This window comes from Podarcis tiliguerta, assembly GCF_965153285.1.
Source record: "Podarcis tiliguerta genome assembly, chromosome: 4".
In the NCBI taxonomy this organism is placed as follows: domain Eukaryota; kingdom Metazoa; phylum Chordata; class Lepidosauria; order Squamata; family Lacertidae; genus Podarcis; species Podarcis tiliguerta.
The window spans coordinates 80,970,588-80,981,448 of NC_139537.1; the positions used below are offsets into that span (position 1 = coordinate 80,970,588).

The 10,861-nt window shown below is 46.9% G+C and overlaps 1 long non-coding RNA gene across 1 annotated transcript in view; it reads left to right on the forward strand.

Moving 5' to 3' along the window:
* Positions 1–8,813: 8,813 nt before the first annotated feature.
* LOC310676352 overlaps positions 8,814–10,861 on the forward strand; it is a 30,999-nt gene continuing 28,951 nt past the window's right edge. Inside the window, exon 1 of the long non-coding RNA XR_014510482.1 lies at positions 8,814–9,766. This is a non-coding gene — a long non-coding RNA (uncharacterized lncRNA). The remainder of the gene's footprint in view (positions 9,767–10,861) is intronic.

The window sequence follows — 10,861 nt, forward strand, 5'->3', positions numbered from 1 at the left end:
CGGAGACACTGTTGATGGAATCTTTCGAGGAGTTGGAGATGGTGTTTATAAGTGTTCCACCCCTCTGGCCATGCAGTTTTCTAAAAATGGAGTGGGCGCAGTATTATGCAACAAACCTCTGAGCATGTGCCCAAGTGGCTTTCTCTTCCTGCTGAGCAACTGCAGCCTATCTGACGCAGCGTAAAAGAGAACAGGGTTTCTTCCTCCCGCAGAGAGGAACCTGCCTTATTCCCAAGGATGTTTACATGCAATTAAAGCTGCATTGGATACTGTAGGAATGTGAATTGAAGGCAGTAAAGGATATACAGTATTAGTTAGATATTATCCTTCCTTACTCGCATTTGTGAGTACAGTAGAGCACATCCTTTTGCAGCAAAATAGGAAACTGTTCATTAGCTGGTTTCAGCCTTTTGATGAAACAATCCAGGAAGCCTTGGTGCAGCTTGGATTCTTCCTGGTATTTTCTCCTTTTATCCTCCCTTAAAACAATAACCACACAAAAACAGTCTTTTTAGAATAAAAATACAGTGGTACCTTGGGTTAAGAACTTAATTCGTTCTGGAGGTCCGGTCTTAACCTGAAATTGTTTTTAACCTGAGGTACCACTTTAGCTAATGGGGCCTCCTGCTGCCGCCGCATGATTTCTGTTCTCATCCTGAAGCAAAGTTCTTAACCCAAGGTACTATTTCTGGGTTAGCGGAGTCTGTAACCTGAAGCATCTGAAACCCGAGGTACCACTGTATAGAGTTAACTCACAGTTGACGTTCAGTAGCAATCTGAAGGCAAGCTTAGGTTGCAGTTATGCAGGTAGGTATAGATTAAAGTGAAGTCTGAGCTAAGTCTTAGAACATGGGCCTACATCTCTGTAGAGATGCAGTACATGATGGAGAGTAAGAGAGCAAGACGCAGAGGCAGGAGCAAGGGAAGGGACATGGCTACATGACCAGCCTTTTCTCTGAGTCATGCCCATCTACCTGGCCACACCCAGGGGGAAGTGGCTCCCACAGGTTTGACAGGATGTCCTCCCTATTGGAGTCACATTCTCCTGAGTGGCCATTCTAGCAAACAGGAAATGTTGGGCTGCTCTTTCTGGATATCCCACAGATACACAGACTTTCACCCAAAGAATTCTGGGCACTGTAATCAGACCCACATGAAGTTACAGTACCTCTCTCCCTCTTCCTTGTCCAGCTGGATGCCAGTAGCGGGGCAGATCCTCTTGCCAGAGCTCTGAATTGCTTGTCTGCAGAGCCATTGTGGTGTAGTGGTTAAGAGCGGTGTACTCGTAATCTGGTGAACTGGGTTCGCGTCTCCGATAGATAGGTCTCATGCAGCTGCTGAGTCTCAAAGCCTGAGGGGTCAGGAGAACCGCCATCTGAAAAGTGCAATGCTGTATTCCTCCCAAAGCTAATAAAAGCCAGAACTGTGTAGCATATTTACCAGAAAATAAACTGAATCAGCTTAAAACCAAATGTCCCCACCATGGCAATAACGGGGGGGGGGGGGAGTTTATTGTATATTTGCATTCATGACAACGTACCTGCAAACTTTTTTAGTCCCCAGAAGCTTTGCCATCTTAAATGCAAGTAAACACAGTTATCCGTCCATTAGATTCCCCACCCAGTTTTTGAGCCATTGCCGGAAATCTGGGCTCAGTTGCAGCCATGCCACTGCAGTTCAAAGTGAAACTCAACAAACCAGCTCTCTTTACCCACCTTTCCTCAGGACACATAATTATTAGAACCTCACATCTTCCTATTACCCCTAACTGTCTTGTTTCCATATTCTCGCTGTCCTTCAACCCAAAAGCTATGATCCAAACCCCCAATCAACTACATTTGAGCTCCCCACAAATATTTGGTTTGGTAGCAGTATTAGAAATATAAGCTGGGGGGAAATGGCTCCTTAAAGCAGATTTAGGGTTGCCAAAATGGAATGCCTTGTTGCCACTTTTGGGCCGGCCAGCTCGAAAGTCGTATTTTTTCAATAGAGCTTTTTGGTTCCTGAAAGTCCTTCTGATTGTGCAGATAAAATATGACAGATAGAATTCTACAGGATGTGTTGCTAACTGTGTGAAAACAGTCCAGATCTGAGGATTCCCAGGCATGCACCTCCAGGTGGGTGGAGATGTCAGGTGCTATCCTGACACCTGGGCATCTTCACCTGGTTGCAAGTGGCCTGGCAAATTTTGACCACTGTTTGGTTGCACCCACCTATGCTCCTTATAAGGCAAACCTCCCCCTCCTCCTTGCTCCATCTTTTTAATAGGTACAGTTTGAGAAGCTTGTGTGAGTTTGTATAACCTTGAAACAGCTAACAACCTCCCCTTTTTATTTCTCTGCTGGCAGTGCAACCAAAAATGTAATTTTTTTTACTACGTAAATAAAACAAATTATATTCATTTAATACTTGCATTTATTGCTTCTTGCTAATTTATCCGGGTGTTGGTGCTTGGGCGTAGCCAGGATTTATGTTGTGGGGAGGACAGAACCTCAGTTAAGTATTTTTATTGATTTACTTAATCTGGAGGGGGGCAGGGGGGCAGGTGTCCGGCGTAGGAGAGTTGAGATGGGTAGTACCCTAGCATACCACCATGGAACACAGTTGCCCCCAGAATTAAGGTGCCAGAGGGATGCTTTCGAGAACAGTTTAACTTTCCTGTTTGGTCGCTGCTTCTTTAAGAAAGGGTAGCAGAAGCGTCTCCATGCCCAACAAATCAGCCTTCCGCCGGTTCCAGCCTCATCAGTCGCAAATTATTCGGTCTTTTCCTGATATTTAATCGGTCGTTTGCTGATATTAGCCAAGGAACGCCGCTTAGGCTGAAGGAAGGAGGCGCACACCAGGCGCGACTGATCCGGCGTGAAGCACTTTCAAAACTCCACCGAGTTGATTCGGAGTCTGAGTACAAGGGATAAGGGTAGTTCCCAGTGAAATCGACGGCGCGTGCCTTTGCTGGATCGTGCCCAGTAATACGAGAGGAAGCAAGAAAGGTTTCCAAATGCAAAGCCTCCCCCAACCCTGCTTAAATTCTCCGATCGATTTGCAAACTAAAGGGCACGCACTGGACTTGATATGAATTATGAGGTGTGTGGAAATAGGAGGACGGTGTGTGTGTGTGGGGGGGGGTTCCCTCCCTGTGGAACGCCCTCCCACCAGATGTCAAAGAGAAAAACAACTACCAGACTTTTAGAAGACATCTGAAGGTAGCCCTGTTTAGGGAAGCCTTTAATGTTTGATGTATTACAGTATTTTAATATTTTTTTGGAAGCCGCCCAGAGTGGCTGGGGAAGCCCAGCCAGATGGGCGGGGTATAATTTATTAATAATAATAATAATAATAATAATAATAATAATAATAATAATAATATCGTAGGTGCTATGGGGTGATGGTGTGTCTTATCTTGTCGAACTAGAGGCGGGTGTGGTTGCGTGCCGGGGGGGGGTCATTTTGGCTTGCAAATTATAACGGGAGTCCTGAACTGCAAATTAAAATCCGGCTCCGTCCTTAAACTCGCTTACTTGCAAGGCCTTGCCATGAAAAACAGGGGGGCTTCGGAGATCGCAGTCTGCGGTTGGAAGCCTTTTCCAGAAATCAGAATCATAGGATTGTAGAGGGACCACGAGGGTCATCTAGCCCAGCCCCGTGCGATGCAGGAATCCTGTCCGCAGTCATCCCAGAGGGGGCTCGAACCAACAACTTTCTAGTGGGAAAAGTCCCCCAATCCCCTGGAGGCGCTTCTAAGGCGCTGCTGGTGTGTCCGTCTGAGATTGGGGCGCAGATTTTTCTGCCGAGGTTGCACCAGCGACTAGGAGGATGAGGATTAAGCTATTTGGCTTAATCGGCCTGTAAAGTGCAAAAGGGGGCATTCCGACGCCTCGTTGATATCAACGAGTCCAATGTGGTGTGTTGGCTAGGCGCTGGAAACATTAAGCTCGCCACTCCAAGTACGCTTACTCGGAAGTAAAGCCGCACGTGCTTCCGTGGGGCAGACTCCCAGGTGCGCAGCGGGATCGCAGGCTTCAAAGGTCTTAAACGCTGGCAGATCTTCAGGGACTCCTTTCTGCCGGCTTCCTTTGAGTGAGTTGCAATGGGGGGGAAACAAAGCCTTGCACATTTTTTCAAACCCCGGCTTGCCAAATCGAGGAAGGCAGAAAAGTTCAAATCCTGAAGGATGGCTCAGTGGGGAGTGGCAAGGCTTGGTGACCCTTGTCTCAAGCCGCCCAGAAACCCAGCCAGATGGGCGGAGTATAAAAAAATATTATTTTTTTATTATTGAAATGGACAGCCTCGTTCAGCTCGCGCTTTCTTGATTTAGTGCGCGCGTCCTTTGATGTAAGAGGAGATTAAGGCGATGGGAAGGAACCAGAGCAAGCAACAGAAGAAACGGGGGAATAGGTTTGTTTTCTATTAAATAAACCTCAGAAACATTTCAAACACGAACACAAAGCATTGCAATCCCTGCCCTTTCTAATCCTCTTTGTTGTTTCCCTCTAAAAAGCTGGTCGTTGCGAAAACTCTATAATTAAGAAACAAGTTTGCTTTCCCCTCCTCCTCCTCTCTCCCCGTCGCTTTTTCCTTTTGTGCTGTGTCATTTAGATTCTATACCTGCGGACAGGGGGGAACTGTTTTATGACTGCTTTATTAGCTGTTTTATTAGCTGCTCAGGAAGCCTCTGCTGAAAACGGGGCTAAAAATGATTGGGGATATGATAAAATAGAACAAAACAACCCGTCTCACTCACGTTCGAACAGCTTTTAATGTGAAAATATTAGCCGAAATTCAGTCTCGGGTTTTCCCCCTGTGCAAAACTCCTAAATCCGTGTTTGCGTGAGCATCCTTACTTTCAAGGGCAGTTACTAGCTCCTACACACGTGCGCGCATGGTCTCCTGTCGCTTTAACCACCCTGCAACTGTCTGCATGCAAACAGAAGCTGTGGCTCATTTGCTTTCCTGGGCTCTGGGAGTTGAGGACCACAACTCGCATCATTCCTGACCACTATCCGGGCTGGCTGAGACTGACCAGGAGCTCAACAGCAAGGCACAGGTTGAGGAAGAGATGGGGGGAAATTAACCTACTGAATTCTTCTACTAAAGGTGTGGAGCTCTAAAGAAAGGCTGTAACCCTCACGCCCCCTCTCTCTCCCCATTTCCATATTACTCTGGACGACCCTGAAGAGACCTACTTAGAGAGAATTCCCATTAAAATGGATAGGACCTGCGAGTTCAAGCGCAGATGGGAAAGCAGAACTTTTTGGAACAACGTTTCCCTGGGGGCGCCATGCCATTTCAGATAGCCTAAAAATTTACCCAACTTTTCATTGGTTTAAAAACGGCTCTCTCGACTAACTATGCGACGTGAGAAACACGTTTTCCGTTTTGGCATCTTTCGGGGGGGAAAAGAAACGGCAGCGACTGTAGGTGTCCCGTCCCCCCATCCCAGTTTCCACGAGACTTGCGCGCGTCTCGCGCCTAACCCAACTCTCCATGCTCATTAGTGGCCATCCGTGATTTATTTATTTATTTGCATTTTAATGATAAATCCTGCTGCTTAATCCTATAATCTGTTTTGTTTCACCAATTGGATTCGTAGCAATAAGTAGAACGGAAAAGTGGGGGGGGGGAGAACGATTTAAAACAGACAAACTAAAGTCTTTTAAACCTTCTTTCCGTGCGGAAAAAAATCGGAAGGGGCTGAGAAGGAAGTTGGGGGACATCGTAAAGAAAATCTGAAAAGTATGAACAACGTACAACTCCATCCAAATACACTCCGAAAGTTGAGGGCGCGATCCTGCCGAAGTTAAGCACGTTCCGTCCCCGTTAATTTCAACAGGACAGTAAAGCTTTCAGCACCTTCAGTGCACCTTCTCTGCGAAATCAGAGACTACATAAATTTGGCTAGAACCTCTGCTTTCTTCCTGTCGCCTTTAATTATTCTCTGGAGTTCTTTTTTTAAAAAAAGATTCCCATTATATTTTTTTGCAAACCAAAACCAAAACCTGGTAGGGAACGCAGGTTTTAGAAACCTTCTCCGCACCCAGAAATTCTAACCGTTCCACATAAAAGGCTATATTTTAACTCCACGGTCCCTGCCCCATATTTAGCCGCCTTCTGGGAAGAGCATTCCTTCCATATGCAAGGAAATCAGGGTTTTACGCCTTCCCTCCTCTTATAAATGCACCCATTGCTCGCTGTTGAAGTAAAGACGGAATGCCCCAGGACAGTCCCCAATCCTTGCAAAAATTCCACCATTGCTCATATGCCCCCTTTTGCTCCTGTAGTTAAACGAGGGATGTCCCCAGTTGTCATTAAGTTCTCCAAAAAACAATGAAGACATGATGTGGTGTTTTGTTTTTTGCGGGGGAGGAAATAACCCCACCAGGCAAGGGATTAGGAGAATACCACAATCAGTATCTCCAGGGTACAATTGAGAATAATGAAGAAGAGAAAGGAAGACAAGGAGGGGAGAGGAGAGGGGAAAAAATCCATTTTCATTTCCTGTTCCCTGGGGGGTGCCTAACCTCCTCACAGTCTGCGATGAGAGGGAGGCTGAGAGAGGCTGCAAAGCGGATCACCTATATCAGTCTTTGCCAACCTGGTGCCCTCCACATGCTTTGGACTACACCTCCCATCAGCACATCCTGGTGGGGAGGAGGGGCTGTTGGGAGTTATAAAACATATGGAGGGCGCTAGGTTGGCGAAGGCTGACCTACCTTAGAAGTAATCTGCATTGATCATTCGATGGCAGTTAATTCTAAGAAACTAAATAGGTACAGAATCGCCTTCCTAGAAGAAGAAGAAGAAGAAGAAGAAGAAGAAGAAGAAGAAGAAGAAGAAGGGGAGTTTGGATTTGATATCCCACTTTATCACTACCCGAAGGAGTCTCAAAGCGGCTAACAATCTCCTTTCCCTTCCTCCCCCACAACAAACACTCTGTGAGGTGAGTGGGGCTGAGAGACTTCAAAGAAGTGTGACTGGCCCAAGGTCACCCAGCAGCTGCAGGTGGAGGAGCGGAGACGCGAACCCGGTTCACCAGATTACGAGTCCGCCACTCTTAACCACTACACCACACTGGCTCGCTAGAAATTATTCCTAGAATAATTTACCCCCTCCCCTGAGTCAATACTAAACGAACAAGGCGGGACAGGGGGAAAACGGTCCAGGTAAGATCAGAAAAGTGCTTACACCTCTGCTGCAGGAACATGTCCTAGTGATTTTGAATTTGGCAGGCTCAATGATTACGGAGGGTAAGCAGGTTGTGTTTTCGTGGCACAGTGACATCCAAACCATATTTCACCAGACATCACCTTATTTCCATATTAACAGAATTCTGGACTCCAAGGGCCCTTTTGATTCATGGGCCTGGGTTCTGATACCAAACATCTCATATATATAACCCCCGAAGTGCTGTAAAACTAATTTAAGGTGATGGTGTTAACAATCAAAACCCTAAGATTTTGGGACCAGGCAATCTGAAGGACTGCCTGCATTAATGTGTGATTGCCCTAGAACCAGATGCCCTGCTCTCTGGTCCAACACTGAGAGCCAGTGACTATCGGGGACAGGGCCTTTTCTGCAGGGGCCCTGCATCTCTAAAGGAACTCCAGACACCTCCAGCCCAGTTGGTTTCTGGATGATTTAATAGCTGTTTAATCTGCGGTGTTATTTTTATCAGTTGAAATAGTTGCTGCTGCTGTTTTAAATGCTGTTTTTGTTACTTTTGTGCAATCTTATCCCAGGTCACATCCGCATCAAACATTTGAAGCACAAGGATGCTTTAGCTGAGATTCATGCACTGCAGGGGGTTGGACTGGATGACCCTTGGGGTCCCTTCCAGATCTACAATTTGCTCTTTTACCACTTTTCAGTACCCATGATTGTTCGTTTGTTAAAGGTGCTGGGAATTGTAGATTGGTACTATGAAAAAAGTATTATTATTATCGTTGTCATTTTAAAAAAACCTGAAAGAAACTTACAAACCACTGCAAACAAAAATAACACATCCACATGATGCTGATGCAAAAACTATGCACACACTAAGCAAAAGAATGAGATATCATTCTCTCTCCCACCAACCACCAATGTAGAAAGGACTCTATGAATTGAAAACAAGAGTCATATGTTCCTTTGTTATCCATGATGAAAAACTTTCAATGAAAACACTTTTTTTAAAGAAGCAACTTACAAAAAACAATTCCCAGAATTCTTTGGGGGACGCCATGATTGTTAAAGTGTGCTTTTAAATGTGTGTTGTGGATGTGGGAACCTTGTTTTACTGCCTATTGTAAACCACCTTTGGGAGGGTAATTTATCCAGAAAGGCAGGTTTTCAAATCCATTAAATAAACAAATAATTTCCAAGCCGTGGTTTGTAAACTAGTCCTCAGTGAGGTAGGAAATCCCAAGTAGAGGCTGTATCACTTCAGTCTGTACCACAGGGCTGAGAACACGGACAGGGATCCCATTCAGTCCATGCATAAAACTGCGTTGAGCCTGCTACCGCTTCTCATGAATTCCCAAAATCTTAAAAATTAGGATGACAAAGCAACTGTTTTTATTAGACATGAAGAAAACACATGATCAAGAAGGAAGCTTTTTGAATAGCCTAAAAAGCAGGAAGAAACCACTAACCAAGGACCCCTCTAGTAATGTTGGAGTCTTGCAGCTGAGTATGCACTCTGCTTCCATTAAAATAAGTACTGTAAATGAAAACGACTTTTTTTCAGGGGGGTTCCTGCACACTGCAGATCCTCTGGACCAAGAAAGCAGCCCATTACTGTAGAGCTGAAGAAGAGCTCTTCTTGGAGCGATCTGGGACACAACAACCCTTGGGTAAACGCGAGAAACGTGTTAAGCCAGTAAAATTTTCATGTGAACCTGGGTTGGCCCATCCACACATTCCACCGCTGCAGACTTACATGATTTGCTATCCTTCAGTCGACAAAGGAGCAGCAGCCAATCCCAACCCCCTCTGAATCGGGACTGGAGGAATCTACTCAAAAACACCTGGGTGCCAAATGGGGCGCATCACTTGCCCAGGGAAAGGAGGGAATTGGACACCCCGGGACTGGACCGGGTCTGTATAAACTTTTTTTTCCCCGGCTGGTGCGGAGCTCGCTCTCCTCGCCTCAAAATAACCTTCGGCAAAGTTTGTAAGGACTCATTGAGGCCTTGGCGCGCTTTTTGGCCCTTTCGCCCGGTAGGCGCCTTGCTGCGCTTGAGTCGACGACCCCACCTCCTTTCCCCCCCCTGAAGGCGCGGACGCCTTTGAGAAGACACGGCCAAAACAACAACGCCAGAGCCAAGGGGGCAGGCAGAAATTAACGGCCTAGCTCGGTAACTTAGCAAGCAGTCAGTCCATGGTTGAGGTGGAGGAGCCCAAATCATCATGGCCACAAAACCCGATTATAATAATAATAAACTCTGCAACCCAGACAAAACATTTATCTCCTCGCCGCTCTGCCACAAGGACCCGCGTGGTCAGGATTCATGGCGACCCTCCGGTTCTGTGGAGAATGGTCTTTCCTCATGCGTGTGTGAGAGAAAAAGAGACGGAAAGGTGGAACCGCATTTCGGACACTTTAATAAGGCTAATTAAACTCTGGCAAAGGCTTGCAGCGCCATTTTGGATCGCGACTGCTCAGAAAGCAAGACCAACTGATTCCTGGACTCTATCGAGTTCAGCTTCCTCCCGTTAATCTTGCTCCGGAGTTGGAGAGGCTGCTTGGCTCCTCGGCTTGCTAACCGAGCTTGACTTCACGAGAGTGCAGGTTTGTGTGCGCGCGAGCGCGCATTTTGGTCCCTGGGGCCTTTTGGTTTTGCTAACTGTCGGAGGGAAAAAAAACCCAAAACAAGGATTTAAGCAGGACGCAGGAGCGGCCTCACAAACTAATGGGAGACATGGCACTGGTCCAGGGGTTCCCAAACTTGGGGCGCCAGCTCTTCGGACTACAATTCCCATCATCCCTGACCATTGGTCTTGCTAGCTAGGGATGATGGGAGTTGTAGTCCAAAAGCAGTTGGAGACCCAAATTTGGTTCATGTGTGGTTTTTTTTGCAAATCGTTCGTTAGGATCATCCAGATCAGCCCCCCTTCTTCATTTTCCTTTCCCCAGCCTTATTTTTTTCTGGCACCGGGGCTGCCTGGCTCTCCTCTGCTCTCAGTTTCCTCCTTGCTAGTAGGCCAACGCTGGTGCAGCATACTGGTGCAGGTTACTCGAAAGGACGTCCCTTCCACTTCAGGGGGACTTACCCCTAAGCGTTCATAAGATCGAGACTTTTAAAAACAGCCGGTTTTTAAGGCGGGGGGAGGAAAGGAGGCGAGGTGGCTCACGTCCTTTGGAAGACTACACCCTCCTTCGTTAAAGCCCCACCTTTTACGCTAAATGTCTCTAGGGATTGGCCACTCAGAGCTGAAGGCGCTCTGTGCATGCCCAGGAACAGTCAACTGCAGATAACTAAGAACAGGTTCATGGTGCTCACATTGAGCGTTCTTTCCCTAACACGTGTGCGTGTGTGTGTTTTTAGGGCGGGGGAGCCACTTTAAATTTAATCAGTCGACAGGCTCAATGACTCCTCCCCCCGCAAGTGTTTTCTATTTACCCGTTTAAGCAAACAGAGCAGCTTTCCCGGAGCGCCCGTCTTAAGCGCAGCTTGTAGGTCATGAAAAGGTTGGGGCCCGGTTTGCAACTCCGCATTCTGCTAATTTCTTAAGGAACACTCTTTGCGGGGCCCCCGCACAAAAGGCGATGATTTAATGAGGAGGAGAAACAAACTGGCTGATTGTTGGCGCTCGCAACTTCCTCGGGAGTCCCCCTGGCAGCCACAAGCTGATCTCTGCGCCTTCAATGCGGCTCGCCTTCGGG